Below are 19,593 nucleotides of genomic sequence, written 5' to 3'. Positions count from 1 at the left end.
AACAGGCCTTTAAGTCTTAGCGAGGCGGTTCGGGGTGGAGATTAAGCGCCGTTGCTTTAAAAATGAGAAGCGGCGGGGAGGGGCAGCCATGTTTTTTGGGGACTTGACAGGAATCCGACACCTCCTTCATAATAGCGGGTTAATCCGCTTTTATACAGTCTTTCTGCCTCTCACATATACACACACACACACCCTCATGCGTTAGCATGCATTAGCGCTCATTGAACTACATGGATGTTACCTATATACTGTATATACTACGGAATGACTGATTTAATCGATTGCAAACATATATGCTGACGTGCTTTCTATCTCAGTTACTTCCGGGTTGAGTAAACACTGGCGCGTGTTGCTGCCGCTACCGGTTTATTAGCTATCTATTAGCGATATATTTGCAATCTATTATATAGTGGTATATAATAGTATTCAATAGAATACATTGCATAAAAACTACAGATTGACTATCTGGTAGTGTAAACGTCACATCGGCCATTTTGAATGGATCTCGACTTACGACCATTTGACTTACGACCGTTTTGTCGGAACGGAACCCGGTCGTGACTCGGATGTTACCTGTATATATACTGTATATACTACGGAATGACTTCTTTAATCGATTGCAAACATATATGCTGAGGTGCTTTCTATCTATTTGAGTTACTTCTGGGTTGAGTGAACGCTGGCCCGTGGGGCTGCCACTGCTGATTTAGTAGCTATCTATCAGCGATATATTTGCAATCTATTATATATTTGGTATATGATAGTATTCAACCGAAAACGTTGCATAAAAACTACAGATTGACTATCCGGTAGTGTAAACGTCACATCGGCCATTTTGAATGGATATCGACTTACGACCATTTGACTTGCGACCGTTTTGACGGAACGGAACCCGGTCGTGACTCGGATGTTACCTGTGTATATACTACGGAATGACTTCTTTAATCGATTGCAAACATATATGCTGTCGTGCTTTCTATCTATTTGAGTTACTTCCGGGTTGAGTAAACGCTGGCGCGTGTGGCTGCCACTACTGATTTATTAGCTATCTATCAGCGATATATTTGCAATCTATTATATATTTGGTATATGATAGTATTCAATCGAAAACGTTGCATAAAAACTACAGATTGACTATCCGGTAGTGTGAACGTCACATCGGCCATTTTGAATGGATATCGACTTACGACCATTTGACTTGCGACCGTTTTGACGGAACGGAACCCGGTCGTGACTCGGATGTTACCTTTGTATATACTGTATATGTTATTGTTGTTTTTATGTTACTTCCGGGTTGAGTGAACGCTGGCGCGTGTGGCTGCCGCTGCTCACCCACAGAAAAAATATCCTGTGACTGTAAAGTGTCCTTGAGAATTTTGAAAGGTGCTTATAAATGTAATCTATTATTATTATTATTGAAAAGCATCTGTGCACTTCAAGGGCAGCGCATTCATAAACAGTCATCATCCTTACGCAGCTGATGAATGCGCATTTCTCAACGGGTGATAATGAATTGAAACGGAGGGTGGGGGGGGGGTGTCACGTGACGCCGCAGTCGTTTCATAAAAAGAAGATGGCGCCAAATGAATCTCATCCTAGCCCATCCGTCACCGTCGCTTCGCCCGGCCAGGAGTTATTAGTCAAAGCGGCGCTGGCGGGGCCAACGCGCCAAAAGAAGACTTTTTGCTGCTGTTGCTCATCCAGCAAGCGAAGTCGTTTTAAGCCATAATGACAGATGTCCCTTCACGTTTGCCGTTTGGCTGCCTTGAAATGCCCAAACGTTCGTCACGCTCGACGCCGGACCACCCGCCCGCCCACCCGCCGGTCGGACCGACCGACCAACCGACCGGCCTTCTGGGCAACCGTGCGTTCATGTCATCATTTCCTCCAACAAGCCTCCATGTTAATATTCATCTTCTCTTTTTAATCATCCATGTATTCATACATCCATCATGCATCCATGTTTGCGTTTATTCAGCTGTCCGTCATCCATCTGGCCGTCAATTATTCATCCGTTTGATCATTCATCGAACTGAGTGACTGAGGTCCTAAATACAATGATTCCTCAGTTTACGAACTTAATTGGTTCACTGAAAGTGTGTGCAAGGCGAAAAGTTCGTCTTCCAAACATTTATTTCCCATAAGAAATCATTAAAATGAGAATAATCCGTTCCCAGGCCGCCATAACACAATTTTCTACCAAATAAGCCTTAAAACGACACAAAACATACCTTATTTTAGGTATAATAAATGTTCTATTGTATTGTAATTAAAAAAATGAACTGTATTGTATAATAAAGTTGTTTTATTTACCTTTGTGATGGGCGTTGATGTAGTTGCCTCTTGATGATATCTGAGTGAAGTTGCCGTGTTTTCTCGGTGATAATACCCTCACTCACACTGCCCCCTGCTAGCTGCTTTTCATTAATCCAAATCAACAGAAGTTTTTCAACCTCTTCTATTGCCTTAGACCGTTGCTTAAACAACACAGAAATACCCTTAGCCACACGTAGCAATGGTCGACTTAGCATACTGGTACTGGGACGCTAAGTCACACAAACGCACACCTTGTTCGTGTTTTTCGATGATCTCCTTCTTCTGCTCGACCATAATTTTCTTTTGTGCCCTCTTCTGCTCAACACTAGCCTGTGGTGGGGTCTTTTTCGGTCCCAAAATAGCAAAAGTACTCGCTTGATAACAAACCACGTCTGCACTCAAAGAAAGGGTTTTCTCCGGGTACTACCCACATACCAAAAACATGCACTGCGGGCTGTTGAAACACTCTAAATTATCTTAATTGTGAATTCTGTGATTGGAAACAGGTTCAGGGTGTCCCCACGCCTACTACCCGAAGAGAGCTGGGATAGGCTCCAGCAACCTCCCAAACCGTGACCCTTCTGAGGATACAACAGATCGGAAAATGAATGGGTGGATGGAATATAAACCGAGGTAAGGCTACTTGGGTCAATTTGGGGAGCGCGGAGTTAAAAGTAAACACGGTGCCTCCGCATTTAGACGTTATGCTGCATATAAATGGAAGAAGCTGCCAACAGGACTAGTTTGGCTGATGTGTGAATGTTTTCAAACCTAGATAGCTATCGAGATTGCTAGCTAGCTAAAAGATGCTAAATTGATTGAGCTGTTTTTGTGTTTACTTGTGTATGTCTGTCTGTCTGTCTGTCTGTCTGTCTGTCTGTCTGTCTGTCTGTCTGTCTGTCTGTCTGTCCGGCTATCTATCTATCTATCTATCTATCTATCTATCTATCTATCTATCTATCTATCTATCTATCTATCTATCTATCTATCTATCTATATGAATTCACACATCTCCCCTCATTATTTTTCCACTTTTATAAGCCCCGCCCACCTTTGGTTCACGCCTGCTCGCCATTGGGAGTCGCTGGACTCCCGGGAAGAATCCGGGCGTAGCGGTCTAAAATTGCACCGACACACGCATGAGAGAATGTTAATGGACAAGTTAGCGCAATTGATCGTTAGCGCCGCTAGCGTCATTAAGGCCGTCGCCCCCCCCTGTCCCCATCGCGTGATCTTTGAACCGTCCCCCCCCCCCCCGTCTTTCTTCTAATGGTCTTTGAGAGAAATGGAGAAAAAAAAGGCAGACGGGTGACCTTCTAACTGAAAAGTGGCTTTTCTGAGGGTGCGGTTGATGTCACGTGTGAATCAAATACAAAATGGAGATTTGATGCCGTATTGTGCTTTTATTTTTTTGGATCTGGACCGATTTTATTTCTTATCGTCATTGATGTGGTAGATGATTTCATGTCAAGGTCAGACCGTATTCAACTCTGAAAGATTTGATGATTTTAAGTCATTTTATTGGACAGCAAAACAATAAAGGAACTTCTGGTTGTCGCTGCTCACCCGTAGCAAAACTGTAAAGTGTCCTTGAGAGTTTTGAAAATTGCCGATACATGAAATGTATTATTATTTCATTTATAAGCGCCTTTCAAAACTCTCAAGGTCACTTTACAATCACAGGATAAGTTTTTTCTGTAGGTGAGCAGTGACAGCCACACGCGCCAGCGGTCAATCAACCCGGAAGTAACTCAAATAGATAGAAAGCTAGCTATCTATCAGATTAATAATAATAATAATAATTATTATTATAATAATAATAATAATACATTTAATTTAGAAGCGCTCTTCAAAACTCTCAAGGTCACTTCACACTCACAGGACAAGTTAGATAGCTAGCTAGCTATTAGATAGCTGGCTAATAAATAGCTAGCTTGATAGCTATATGTACAACTCTTTCAATCAACGGTGAGGAAGGAAAATTCAGATAATTCTTACTATTATTATATAAATGTCTCCACTGCAGTGCCAGGGTTTTTGTCATTTTCACTCAAGTTCCAGGACCCAGAGAATATTATTATTATTATTATTATTATTATTAATTATTATTATAGTTTACACAAATTGCCAGCGGACAAATCAGCCCATTTCCAATGTAGCTGGGGCGCCTCCTTGTGCATTTTCTGGGCGCTACATTGGAGTCGAGACGGCTCGAATTGATATGGGAGGACTCCTTTAATCGATTGCAAACATGTATGCTTTCCTCTTCAGAACTATTTGAATCATATTCATAACTGGATGAGTAACAAGAAAGCATATTCTCCGAATCTGAAGCCATTGTTTTGATTCTCGAGCAAGGCAAGACGTCTTGCGTGACGTTCACGACCAAGGGGGCGTGACCTTCTGAAACTAAAACTTTCTGAGGTCATTTTGAAGTACTTTTGGGACACTTTAAGTAATTTTTATTGGTGTTTTTCATTTGACTAAAAATATCAGCCCGCGTATTTTGGGTATTTTAGATGCGATAAAACATTTTTCTGATATCAGTTAGGAAGCAAAAAATTGTGTCGGTTGTCCTTTAAATGTCCTTTTCAGACTTTGCAGTTCATAAATCAGAATGTTGGACCTGCCCGTTAGGGAAAGACGAAGTGCGATCGTTCCCAGTAGACTTGAAATTCTGAATCGCGACCATGCTACCTTCTTTCTGCCCCCCCCCCCCCCCCCCAACATAAAAAAGAGACATCCTCCAGGCAGAGGCAGCCCCATTCTCGTTTCCTTCAGCCCGCCTGTCTGCCTGCCTCTCGTAAATGGTGAAATAATGGCGACCGTTCGCCATAAATCAAGCCAATTGAAAAACATGACCCTTTCCCTTTTTCTCCGCCCACGTTTTCCCCACCCTTTGCATCAAGGAAGTGGTGGTATCGAGAGTGGGTTTTGTTCTGAGGATAGGGCGAAGGTTAGGGGGAGGCGTGGCAGGTCATCGTCATGCCATCCAGACAAGGCGACGGATGCTAAAAGTCTGAGCACGTCCTGTTTCCTGCGCGCTTGCACGTTTCATGTTTTCCTTGAAATGTCACTTCATCCTAAAGGTCTCGCCATGATGCTACTTGTGGAATGGTCCGTGCTGACTCATCTTTTTTTTTTGCACGCCGTGGTCCGTAACCCATTAGTTTATTTATTTATTTATTTATTTATTTATTTATTTATGTTTACAGTGAGACCTCAACTTACGAACTTAATTGGTTCCCAGACAGAGTGTGTAAGGCGAAAAGTGTGTATCTCGAAAAAAAAATTCCCATAGGAAACCATTAAAATGGGAATAATCCATTCCCGGGTTTCCATAAAATATACTTTTCAACTAAATAAGCCTTAAAACTACACACAACATACCTTATTCTATGTATAATAAATGTGCTATTGTATTGTAATGAAAGAAATACACTGCATTGTATCATAAAGTCACTTTATTTACATTTGTGATGGTCATTTATGGCTTGATGGAATGGCGTTGGAGGTCAAAGGGAATTGCTGTTTGGAAAGAGAGGCGCATTACATGACGACTGTAATTAAAGAAATAAACTGTGCTGTAAAATAAATTTTTATTTACCTTTTTGGTGGTCATTGATGGCTTATGGAAGGAGAGTCACCTTCCATAAGGACTGTTGGTAACTTAACCTCTGGTGCTGTTCGGTCGTGTGCTTCCGCCGAAGTTCACTCCGCCAGCCGTGGTGGGTGTGTATTATGAAAATAGTGCTTATTATAAGGTTTAATTTTCATAAATTTGACGTTGGTAAGACGAAAAGTTTGTAAGATAAGGTGTTTGTAAGTCTATCCATCCATCCATCCATCCATCCATCCGTACGTGTGTGTGTGTGTGCGCGCATATACGTAGGTAATGCGGCCAGGCGTGCCGTCATTCGCGTCAGCCCTGCATGTGGGGAAGAATATCCTTGCGTCAGCACATCCAGGACACGTTTGCGTGTGCACGCATGTCTCCCGGCCTTAAGCGAAGGAAAAAGAGATATGCAGATGATGGTGGAGGGGGGGGGATAAGACGGTGGCGTCGGAATTGCTGGTGAGGGAAGCGGTGCGTTAAATGTGATATGACAGCGATGTACATATCATATTCCGTTGTCATCGCAATGCGTCGATGCGCAAGTGTCCAAGCGGACTTGGATCCAGTCAGTCAAGGCGATTACGTTGTTCAAGCAGAGGGTCTCGATGGGGTTTGGGTTGCCATGGCGATACCGAACCAAACACTGGGGATGGGAAGCGGTGGTGTCTTTTTTTTTTTTTTCAATAATAATAATAAATGGTAGTGTGGATAACTATGTTGCATGGCGGGGCATTGTAGCAGCTGATGGGGGAGGCGGGATCATTATAGCAACTGAAAAATGTTTAATAATAATAATCATACATTTTATTTTCAGGCGCCTTTCACAGCTCTCAAAGACACTTTACAGTCGGAACCAATGTTGCAAATGAGAGGTCGTCAGTTCAAATGCCGCTCCGGCCTCCCTGTGTGGAGTTTACATGTTTTCTCTGTGCCTGTGTGGCTTTTCTCCGGGTAGTCTGCTTTCCTCCCCGCATTCCAAAAATATGCAAGGCCGGTTAATAGAACATCCGGAATGATCCCAAAAGGTGAGCGTAAATGGTTGTTTGTCTATGTGTGCCCTGCGATTGGATGCAGATCAGTTCAGGGTGTCCCCAGCCTACTACTTCCCCTAAACAAAATAAGGTCTATTTTGGTAGTTTTAGGCGCGGAAGACATCTTTTCTGTCTGGGATTTTTATAATTTTCAACATTTTGGTAAATCATTTTTCTGGGATTGTTCTAATTTTCAAAATTTTGGCAAATATTTTTCCAGGGGATTTTTCTTTTCAAAATTTTGGAAAATATTTTTTCAGAGATTTTTCTTATTTTCAAAATTTTGGCAAATAATTTTTCTGGGATTTTACTAATTTTCAACATTTTGGCAAATCATTTTTCTTGGATTTTTCTAACTTTCAAAATTTGGACAAATCATTTTTTGGGGGATTTTTCTAATTGTCAAAATTTTGGCAAATATTTTTTGGGGGGATTTTTCTAATTTTGATAATTTTGACAAATAATTGTTTTGCGGATTTTTCCAATTGTCAGCATTTTGGCACATCATTTTTCTGGGATTTTTCTAATTTTCAACATTTTGGTAAATAATTTTTCATGTATTTTTCTAATTTTTTAAATTTTGGCAAATATTTTTCCAGACATTTTTCTTTATTTTCAAAATTTTGGCAAATAATTTTTCTAGCATTTTTCAAAATTTGGATGTGGAGTATTTCGCTGCTGTAAACTGTGTCATTGGGTAGGACAAATAAAGGTTTTCTTGTGATGACCACGTTACTTCCTGGTTGAGTGAACGCTGGCGCGTGTTGCTGCCGCTGCTCACCTGCAGAAAAAAAGTATCCTGTTAATGTAAAGTGTCCTTGAGAGTTTTGAAAGGCGCTTATAAATGCAATATATTATTTATTAATAAAACAGATTGGAAAACGGAGAGATGGACGTAAGCAATCCATAGTTCGCAAAAAGTTTTGACAACCTCAACTTGAGCGCATCTCCCGCTAAAATGCTGCTTCAGCTCGATACCATCGAACGTCCGGGGTATTCGCGCCATGCTAGTACTTGTCGTGAGCCACCGTGACAGACGCGTGACTTGTCACGCCAGGAAAAGAAAGGGCACGTCGCCAGAGGTGCTCAGGGCTGTCATGTTCGTAGCGGCTGCCAGAACTGCTTCTTAGCAGCGCTCAGGCGGACGCGTCATTTAATTACAACATGTGGCGGCTCGCACACGCAAGTATGCTAATGAACAAAGAGATTTGACAGGATCGTAACTCAGTCATCCTGTTCTTTTTTTATATAGTCATCCTTTTTTTGCATTAGCAAAAAGCAAGCTTTAGCAAGTTTTTTTTTATCAATGTGAAAATATTTGGAAAAAAATATATACAGTATATAGGTATTTTTTTTAACAGGTAAACATGTTTTTCTTCTGATTCTAAATTCTAAAGTACAAAAACACATTCAGGAATGATAAATACATAATACACACATAAATAAACACACATAAATAAAAACAAAAAAAATAAATGCATACATACATCAATGCATTTATGAATACATAAATACATAAATAAATAAGCAAACACATACATAAATAAGCAAATAAATACATGAATAAATACCAACAGATAAATAAACACAAGTAAATAAATAGATCCATAAATATACAAATAAATAAATTCATAAATAAATACGTAATACACATATAAATAAACACACATAAATAAAAACACAAAATTGAGTGAAAGTGACAAAAACCCTGGCACTGGCACATTTTTTGCATATTTTCTGGCAGTGAACTATAAGAGGAAGTGGAGTGTAAATATATACTAATAATAGTATTATTCATCCATCCATTATCTGTACCACGTATTCCACATTAGGGTCACGGGGGGGTACTGTAGCCGATCCCAGCCATCTTCGGCCACTAAGCAGGGGCCACCCTGAACTGGTCACCAGCCAGTCAGTCGCAGGGCACATACAGAGACAAACAACCACGCTCACACCTGGGGACAATTTTTGGGTGTTACATCAGCCTGCCATGCATGTTTTGACAGTATGGGAAGAAACCGGAATACCCAGAGAAAACCCACGCCGGCCCAGGGAGAACATGCAAACTCCACACAGGGAGGCCGGACCAGGACGCGAACCAGCGACCTCTGCGCTGTGAAGCCGGCGCGCTAACCACTACCGCGCCGTTTTATTATTCATTGTTGTTATAATAATGCATTTGTTAGCCTAAAAGTCGTCATCTTAATAAATCCTTCAAGATAAATAGACGCATTTATTACTGGTGGGAATTGTGAAAGGAAATATGTTCACTCGATGCATAATTACGACATTTTATTTCATCTGTTCATAAAACGTTTGCACCAATGAGGGCCTATCGCATCATTTTGACAAATCATGACTCCTCCTGGCACTCCTGGTATATTAAACAAACGCCCCTCAGCATGATTGTAGTTAATGTATCATGCGTTTGGTGTGTGTGTGTGTGTGTGTGTGTGAAAAATAAATAAAATATGCCCTTATAAATGTCTTACAACTATTACAACATAAAGCGCCTTCATAAATAAACTCACCCTGGACATCACATGAGGAAATTATGGATGCATCATTTCATATTATTCAAATACATTTCCCGCAAGCAAAAAAAGGGCCACAACCCAAATAAACGTCTTGTCGCTGCTCCCGGCTCTTGATTTACATTTTGTTGAGGAGCGCCTCGGCGACGATTTGACGTCATAAACGTCATATGAAAAAGAATTATGGATATCCCCCCCATATATATATATATATATATATATATATATATATATATACAGTAAAGTCTTGTTATATCGATATTCAAGGGAGTCCGAAAAAATATCGATATAACCGGGACTATCGATATATCCGACCCTGTTTGCATGTAATTTTCTCCGTGCGTGCATAGAAATAGTATCGATATAACCGGGACTATCGATATATCCGATATCGATATGACGAGACTTTACTGTATATACAAATACAGGTAACATCCGACTTACGACCAAGTTCCGTTCCGACCAAACGGTCGTAAGTCAAAATGGTTGTAAGTAGAAATCCATTCAAAATGTTGAATAGAGACTAGGAGGCTCAATGACTCGCAAACTCATATATATATATATATATATATATATATATATATATATATATATATATATATATATAAACAGTTAACTTACGACCGGCTCGACTTCCGACCACCCGTACTTGCGACCACGACCTCCTCCAGGGCAGTTTGCAAGTCATTCAGCCTCCAACATTTCAACATTTTGAATGGATTTCGACTTACGACCGTTTGGTCGGAACGGAACTTGGTCGTAAGTCTGATGTTACCTGTATTTCTATATATCTATATCCATATATCTATATCTCTATATAGGTGTATATCAATATAGTATCTATATGTCTATATCTATAGATACTGTATCTCTATAGATCTATAGATCAATAGATCTATATCTCTATATACGTGTGTGTGTGTGTGTGTGTGTGTGTGTGCGTGTGTGTGTGTGTGTGTGTGTGTGCAGCATTGTAAATAGCACAGACAGCCTGGGAGCACGAGCGAGATTGCGTTATTGACCTCAGGTTTTTTCCCCCTGTGTGGATAAACGGGTAAAAAAAAAAAGGAGGAAGGAAGGCGTGAGGGGGGGGTGTGGGGGTTCGGGTGAGCCAAGGCCCCCCGTGTGTGAGAAAGGAAGATGGTGGTTGATGGGAGGAAGATGAGGGGGGGGGGGGGGGGTCCGGGAGTGAGGCAGATGGCGGAGGAGGTGACGGGGGGGTGGAGGAGGGAGTTGGATGTCGGTGATGGAATGGAGACACGTGATAGAGGCGCTCGGGAAGAAGGATGGATGAGTGGTGGAGGACACAAAAAAAGTCAAACGGAAGGGTTTTGGCCTCCATCGAGTGAGGTAGGGAGGTCTCGTCTCAGATCCCCCCCTGGCGCCTGGTCAGGGGGGGAGAGAGAGAGAGACAAAGAGGGAAAGAAGACAAAGAAGAAAAGATGACCTTTTTTTCTTTTCCATATTTGCTATTCGGAAACTTGTTTGGAAATGTGAAGAAAGGCGCATATGTGGGGTTGGGGGGGGTCTGGGTTGACGGGAGCAGATGGTGAATCTGCTCGTTTGGGCCAAGTGTGACTTGGAATGGGAGATGGAAATGTCAATGGGGGGGGGGGGCGGTAGATTTCATCAAGATTTGTTTCGCTGGCTGTCAAAACAGCGACTTGGCTGATTAAACAAAAGCAAACACGCCTTTGATTTGTTTACAAGGAGACACTTCAATTGAGCTCCTGTGATCTTCGCGATGACTTCTTTCAACAAGACCCCCCCCCCCCTAAAAATGCAAAAAGCCCCCTTGGTTCCCGTCCCGCTTGACTTTGTATTCAGCAAACAGCCACTTGGCTAGCTAACGATGCAATGTCGGCCATTTAATGGCCTAATGAGCGCCGCCCCACCGTCAAACTTGACGTCAAGTGCATTTGCACCTGCTAGCGCTAGCAACCCCCTTCAGCGTTAATCCCCTCCCCCTCCCCCACCCCCTTATCATCCGTGTGTTTTACACCGGCTCCCTCCGGTGTGGAATCCAATCAAGTCGTGCACCTGGGTCTTGAGACGTGAGGGCTACAAAATCTCCCTCGTATTTGCCGGATTTTACATAATTAGAGGTCGTACAAAGTCATCGCAACTTTTGAACACGAACCCTTTTTTAACTCATTCACTGCTATTCACTAATTTATTCGGGAATTGAAAATATGACGCCATTCTGGAATTTTTTCGTTTTTTTTAAAATAATAATAATAATAATACATTTGATTTATAAGCGCCTTTCAAAACTCTCAAGGTCACTTTACAGTCACAGGATAGGTTTTTCTCTGGGTGAGCAGCGGCAGCCACTCGCGCCAGCGTTCATTCAACCCCAAAGTAACTCAAATAGATACTCAACCTGGAAGTAAATAAAAAGCTAGCTAGCTAGCTAATAGAAATAATAATAATAATAATACATTGTATTTATAAGTGCCTTTCAAAACTCTCAAGGACACAGCTAATATGTAGCTAGCTAATAGAAGTAATAATAATAATAATACATTGTGTTTATAAGTGCCTTTTAAAAGTATCAAGGACATAGCTAATGGCTAGCTAGCTAGCAAATAATAATACTAATAATAATAATAATACATTGTAGTTATAAGTGTCTTTTAAAACGCTCAAGGACATAGCTAATAGCTATCTAGCTAGAAAAAATAATAATAATAATAATAATAATAATAATACATTGTATTTATAAGTGCCTTTCAAAACTCTCAAGGACAGCTAATATCTAGCTAGCGAATAGAAATAATAATAATAATAATAATAATACATTGTATTTATAAGTGTCTTTTAAAACGCTCAAGGACATAGCTAATAGCTAGCCAGCTAACTAATAGAAATAATAATAATAATAATAATAATAATAATAATAATAATAATAATAATAATAATACATTGTATTTATAAGTGCCTTTCAAATCTCTCAAGGCCAATAGCTAGCTAGCTAGCTATCGATATAGCTTTTAATCAAAATGCATTAATGTGGTCCAAAAATAAAATATAAAATATTTTCATGTCACATCTGAAGCTAGCTGGTAACTTATAAAAATAAAAAATATATAATTTCATGCTTGGGTGCCGATTAAGCGCTGGTAAGACCTCTGGCAATGTTTTTTCTTTTCTACAAGGGAGTGGTATTTCCTTTTTTGTCATGTTAGCGCTTTGTTCCAACTTTAGCTGTTGTTAAAGCGCTATATAAACCAATATGTATTGTATTGTATTGTATTGTTTTTCTTGACTATCGTTTGGATCATCGTGGCCCTTTTTATCACAACAATTTGTTTGATACCCTAAAATTTCAGACAGTTGTTCTTAACCTCGGCTTCGTATTTGATGAATCAGTTTCAGGGTTTCAACGAAGCATCAGATTTTGTGTATGGAATATCATTTCTATTTTTCATGGTATCATCAACTGCTGGAAATACAACCAGAAATAAATAATTATGATTATGCTATCTATTTTTTTGCTTTCTTTCTTCGTTCCAGGATGTGATGCAAGATATGAGCAATGCCTCAGTTTCTTCTCTGAATTGTCGTATATTAAAAAAAGGCAGTGAGAGATAAAAAAAATGGGTGTATATCCTGAAATTTTTTTCTTCATCTAATGCTCACGATGAAATAAACCAAAGGCAAAAGCCAAAGCGTTCGGCTTTGAATACTCGATTTTTTTGAGATCACGTAGAATACGATCTACGTAAAATCAAACTTTGTACAGAACGTGAGTTTAAAATAAGGACACGCGCATCAAATCCCAAACATTGCAGAGCGACCAAGCATCCGAGTCACCCGAAACGACAATTAGCTTTTAAGATAGTAAATAGCTATTAGCTATCTATCCGCTAGCTATTAGATATCTATTCGCTAGCTATTAGCTATCTATCCGCTAGCTATTAGATATCTATTCGCTAGCTTGCTTTCTATCTATTTGAGTTACTTTGGGGTTAAGTGAACGCTGGTGGCTGTGTGGCTGCCGCTGTTCACCCACAGAAAAACTTATCCTGTGACTGTAAAGAGACCTTGAGAGTTTTGAAAGGCACTTATAAATGAAATTTATTATTATTATTATTATTATTATTATTATTATTATTAATATTATAAAAAGAAATTGCATCATAACAGCTGCCCTCATTTCAATCTCATAACTCCAAACCCACATAATTTAGGAATATATATATGTGTGTGTGTGTGTGTGTGTGTGTGTGTGTGTGTGTGTGTGTGTGTGTGTGTGTGTGTATATATATATATATATATATATATATATATATATATATATATATATATATATATATATATATATATATATATATATATATATATATATATATATATATATATCAACACTTTATGCTCGTATGTGTTTGTATGTGTATGCGTTTGAATTGACATAAATGTCACAGAGGTCCTCACAAATTCACCCAAAATGATTTTTTGGTGTGTATTTTCATTTCACTTGCATACACACACTTTTTACTCACTGTGTGTGTGTGTTTATGTTTGTGTGTGCGCGTGGGTAATGAGAAGACAAAGTTCATACCACAAGAAGTAAAACAATATTTTAACCAAATTCACTACAGAGGTGAGGACTTTGAATGTACTCATTCAGAAACCTCACTCCTGCTGTTATTTCAGTTTCAAATCCACTTTTTATTTCTTTGTTTTTAAAGACGTTAAAGTGGGAATTGACATTTATTTTATTTTTTTATGAGTTGTCAGACTTTTCTGGCAGATCATTTCTGCCAATCCAAACCGCCCCGCCTCTTTCTCTTCGGAATGCCGTGTCTGTTTGACATTTTCTTGTGTATAGAAAGCTACAGGTGAACTATCGTTCAGTGAAATAAAGGCAAATGAAGATTTAAATTAAGATGCGTCGTTTGAAAACGCGGCTGCGAATCGACGCGCGTGAAAATCCTGGCGGCGAAAAATGCAATTAATGCGACTTCGCCGTTTAAAGAGCTCTTATCGGACACAGCTTTATTATTATTATTTTTTTTTTTGTCGCCTTGGTGATGTCACACGTTCTAATCCTCCCATTTTCCAGTCAATGAGCGTGCTATCGGCTATAACGACGTGGCTCTCTATCCCGCTGTCTTTTCAACGCCAGCGACTTGGCAGGCTTCTAATGCAAAAAGCACACAATGCAAGTGCCAGTCAAAGCTTGTCGGCATGTCTGAGCTCTCATTTCTACTCGTTTTTTTTTATTTTTATTTTTTTAATCCGCACGACATATTTTTGAATGTAGCGTCTGAATGTGTTTATTGACTCAAGTGCAAGGGGGGGGAGGGGTATTGGGGGGGTGCTGTGATGGCTTCTCATCTATCCATCCATGTGACCTGTTATTAGCATTATTATTATATCATTTGCTAGCTATTTTCTATCTATAAGCTCTGTCTGCCTAGCTAGCTATCTGGCTGGCTAGCTATCTATTCACTAAGCTATCTAACTGGCTTGCGAGCTAGCTATCTATTAGCTATCTAACTAGCGAGCTAGCTATCTATTAGTTATCTATTGGCTAGCTAGCTGCTCACCCACACAAAAAAACGTATCCTGTGACTGTAAAGCTAGCTATCTAACTAGCGAGCTAGCTATCTATTAGTTATCTATTGGCTAGCTAGCTGCTCACCCACAGAAAAACTGATCCTGTAACTGTAAAGCTAGCTATCTAACTAGCGAGCTAGCTATCTATTAGTTATCTATTGGCTAGCTAGCTGCTCACCCACACAAAAAAAACGTATCCTGTGACTGTAAAGCTAGCTATCTAACTAGCGAGGTAGCTATGTATTAGTTATCTATTGGCTAGCTAGCTGCTCACCCACACAAAAAAACGTATCCTGTGACTGTAAAGCTAGCTATCTAACTAGCGAGCTAGCTATCTATTAGTTATCTATTGGCTAGCTAGCTGCTCACCCACAGAAAAACTGATCCTGTAACTGTAAAGCTAGCTATCTAACTAGCGAGCTAGCTATCTATTAGTTATCTATTGGCTAGCTAGCTTCTCACCCACACAAAAAAAACGTATCCTGTGACTGTAAAGTGACCTTAAGAGTTTTGAAATGCGTTTAGAAATTAAATGGATTATTATTATTATTATTATTATTACTACTACTACCTTGTTTCTGTCGTACCGTTTTGTGAAAAGCCACATCTCCATTTTAGCACCCGACACCTCCTGGCGAATTGCCGTATCGATTCTTAGAGGTCAGCGCGGATGAGTTTATTTGCGGCCATATTAGCAAAAAAAAGACATCTCACGGCATCCAGTCTAGGATGTCAATCAATCAGTCAATGATGGCGCCGGCAATTTTCACACGAACCCGACCGGGAGCTAGCGCTGGGGGCGGGCTAGCTGGCTGTCGAGTGTTGCTAATGAGGGATGATAGCCAATCTATATAAGGACCTTGATGTGACTTTAACACCGTGTCATATTGTGTGCCCCCCCGCCGCGTCGACCACCCGTCTTCCCGCTGCTACGTTAGCTACCAAACATCCTCGTTTGGTAGGTGGCTGTCACCGCAAAGTGCAAAGCACACCGTCAAGCGTCGCAACCGTATATTTAACTTTGCTCACCCGCGCAGAGTGGAGACGTCATTCTGACAGCGATGTCACTTTCCCGTATGTCAACGGCGCTAACAAAATATAGCATCTGGTTTTTGGCGTCAAAATCTAAAATAGCCGTTTCGATCCACCCCGTGGGTTTACGTTTTCAGTGAATTTCTGTCAAGTCAGAAAAAAAAACCCCCAACAAACACGGTTCCCAGTAGTCCCTTGTTAGATTTTATAAATGTAACTTTTTATATGCTAAACAAAGAATAAATCCTTGTGGCGGAAAGCTCATTAACATGCCGACCATTTTTTTTTCTCCTAACACACCACGGTTGAAACAATGGCGTTGATGCTATGCGGGTGTTTCATAGAGTTAAACCGCCAGATGATGTCCACTCCAGTGCCAGGGTTTTTATAATAATAATAACAATAACAACTTCCATGTTAGCATTATTATTATCATTTGCTAGCTATTTGCTATCTACAAGCTCTGTCTGGCTAGCTAGCTATCTGGCTGGCTAGCTAGCTATTTAGCTTGCTATCTATTCACTAAGCTATCTAACTGGCTTGCTAGCTAGCTATCTATTTGATATATATTAGCGATCTAACTAGCGAGCTAGCTATCTATTAGTTATCTATTGGCTAGCTAGCTGCTCACCCACAGAAAAACTGATCCTGTGACTGTAAAGCTAGCTATCTAACTGGCTTCCTAGCTAGCTAGGTATTTGCTATCTATTAGCTATCTAACTAGCTATCCATCCATCCATTTTCCGTACCGCTTATTCCTCATTAGGGTCGCGGGGGGTGCTGGAGCCAATCCCAGCTGTCTTCGGGAACGAGGCGGGGAACACCTTGAATTGGTTGCCAGCCAATCGCAGGGCACACAAAGACAAACAAAAGTCACTCTCACATTCACACTTAGGGACAATTTGGAGTCTTCAATCTGCCTGCCATAATAATGACAACGATGACAATAATAATAAGAATAATATTAATAATACATTTCATTAATAAGCGCCTTTCAAAATTATCAAGGTCACTTTACAGTCACAGGATGAAGTTTTTCTGTGGGTGAGCAGCGGCAGCCACATACGCCAGTGTTCACTTAAACCAGAAGTAACTCAAATAGATAGATAGAAAGCTAGCTAGCTAATAGACAGCTAATGGATCGCAAGCTAGATAGCTGATAGCCAGCCAGCTAGATAGCTAATAGATAGCAAATAACTAGCCATTTAGCTAGCCAGCAAGATAACAGCTAGCTAGCTAATACAGCTAATGGATAGATAGATTTTTATTGATCATTTTCACGCATTGTCGATGTATTGCTCACTTTTACCACGCCCGGAATAGGAATTGACGGTCACGACGCATCCGGAAAGACTCTGATTCGGGTGCCGCGGCGGGATTGGAAGTGAAAGCGCGCCCGCTTTGAAAGGTAACGTGCTGTGAAGTACATTGGCGCGCAATCTACGCTTTAATACGCGGCTTAGGCGTCACTGTGGAATTGTCTGGCTGCATTCGAGCTGAATATTAACCGGCAAGCGCTAAGCAGCCAGTCGGCCTTGTTATGAGCGGAGGCGGCGGCCAAAGGGAAAGCCATCCAAAATTCGGGTTGGTTGCGTTTGAAAGCCGTATTGCCGTTTCATGAAGACTGCTAATATATAGCTAATAGCTAGCTATCCAGCTATATCGCTAAAAACGGCTGCGAACGCGACATTTTAACCCTTCATGCCCTTTTCTCCGGCTTGTTGCATCCCTCTGCCAAGCTATTTATTGAGAGTCTTTGCAAATTTAAGTGATACATTAGTAAAACATCATCTTCTTGATTTGAGGTCTGACTAACGCTTTATCGCCACCTCCCGCAAGAAAAAAACAAAACCCGAACAAATTCGGGAACGGTGCTTCACATCACACTTTTCAATTCCCGAAACAATTCGGGAATATTTATAATAATAAACTTTATATCTGAGTTACTTCCGGGTTGAGTGAACGCTGGCGTATGTGGCTGCCGCTGCTCACCCACAAAAAAACGTATCCTGTGACTGTAAAGCGACCTTGAGAGTTTTGAAAGGCACTTATAAATGAAATGTATTTTTCTTGTTCTTCTTCTTGTTCTTCTTTCTTCTTCTTCTTCTTCTTCTTCTTCTTCTTCTTCTTCTTATTATTATTATTATTATTATTATTATTATTATTATTATAGTTGCATAAGTGTGCACCCCCCCGATATGACTGAGGTGCGGCTGTGTTCAGAAGGAAGCCATCATGTTCAAAGTCATGTTAAATGAGACTGGAAGCATTCAAATTACTTTTGATCAACGGCGAATACATTTAAGATGGTCTAGTAGGCTTTTCTTGCCTTTTTTTTGCTGACAAGCAGAAATCTAAAGCTTTCATGCTAACATTGAATGCTGTTTTAGACCGTTCGTCATCAGAATCATCTTCTTGGACATGTATGTGGAACACACAAGGAATTTGTCTCCGGTAGAACATGCTGCACTAGTATCATCATAAGAAAAAATAGGCACTATTCTATTATACTATTTGGGTTACTGTTTAGAGAGTTAATGGCGACGGGGGAAGAAGCTTTTTAAATATCTGCTGGATTTGGTGCGCATGGATCAGTAGCGCCTGCCTGAGAGGAGTCGCTGGAAAAGGTGGTGGGCAGGGTGCGGAGGGTCCAGTAGGATTTTCCGCGCCCTTGTTCGGATTCTTGCAGTGTGCAAGTCCTTGAGAGTGGGTAGGGCGGTGCCAATGATTTTTTTTTTCCCGCCCTCCTATACTGTCATTCCCTCTGCCTCGGCTAAGGCCCCCAGTTCCAAATAAATGGAAAACCGTATTAGGCTGCTAGCGCCAAAATCTTAGCAAATGAATCTGCCGCGTCGACATTTGCTATCGTCCGTATGTACGCGAAAGGTGACGACAGCCTGCTCTCTGTCTCCATGAGCACTTTTCTTAAGAACTCCTTCCCACATACGTGCGGCGGAACAAAGGCGACCTGGCGTTTTGTGGCATTTTGACTCATCTCAGTCATCGGCGCGGAGTGCGCTTGAAGCAACGCGCTCGCTTGTTATGCTGCTCATGTCACAGGAGCGATGGCGAGAGAGGCTCCCTTGTTCTCAAGCCGCGTCTCATTTAATGGCATAATTCAGGCGGGAATGGAATCCGGTGTGTGTGTGTATGTTTGTGCGTGTGGTCAGTCATGGCAACCGGCATAGCAACAGGGACCTGTGAAGGACATGTGGAATAAATGAGTTAGATGGGTGGCAGAGAGCGTTTCGTGGTACTGCAGTTGTTTGTTTGTTTTTTTTTTTTTCCCCCGAATTGAATGTGAGTCATTTTTGGATTGTTTGGCAGCTACCCCCTTCCAACCCACCACTCACCAGCTCAATGTTGAAATGGCATTTTCGGTCAGGAAAGTGACTGTTGACAAAGCAAAAAAAATGCATCAGTCGCTGTCTCCATCCCGTCGACGGGTTCGCGGCGCTTTTGAAAATCTGAAATTCTTTAATTAATTGACTCGTTTATT

The 19,593-nt window shown here is 40.7% G+C and overlaps 1 protein-coding gene across 6 annotated transcripts in view; it reads left to right on the top strand.

Annotated features, from left to right (window-relative positions):
* The window catches only part of grik5 (glutamate receptor, ionotropic, kainate 5), a 148,281-nt gene that overhangs the window by 48,033 nt on the left and 80,655 nt on the right, over nt 1-19,593 (top strand). For all 6 annotated transcript variants that reach the window (XM_088999663.1, XM_088999666.1, XM_088999661.1 and 3 more), the window contains one exon: nt 2,823-2,949. The gene's annotated coding sequence lies outside the window, so the exon portion shown is untranslated. The remainder of the gene's footprint in view (nt 1-2,822; nt 2,950-19,593) is intronic.

The sequence above is a fragment of the Hippocampus bargibanti genome, linkage group LG06, assembly GCF_051943395.1.
Source record: "Hippocampus bargibanti isolate YZ-2025 linkage group LG06, ASM5194339v1, whole genome shotgun sequence".
Classification (NCBI taxonomy): Eukaryota; Metazoa; Chordata; class Actinopteri; order Syngnathiformes; family Syngnathidae; genus Hippocampus; species Hippocampus bargibanti.
This window is presented reverse-complemented; position numbering and strand designations above follow the sequence as displayed.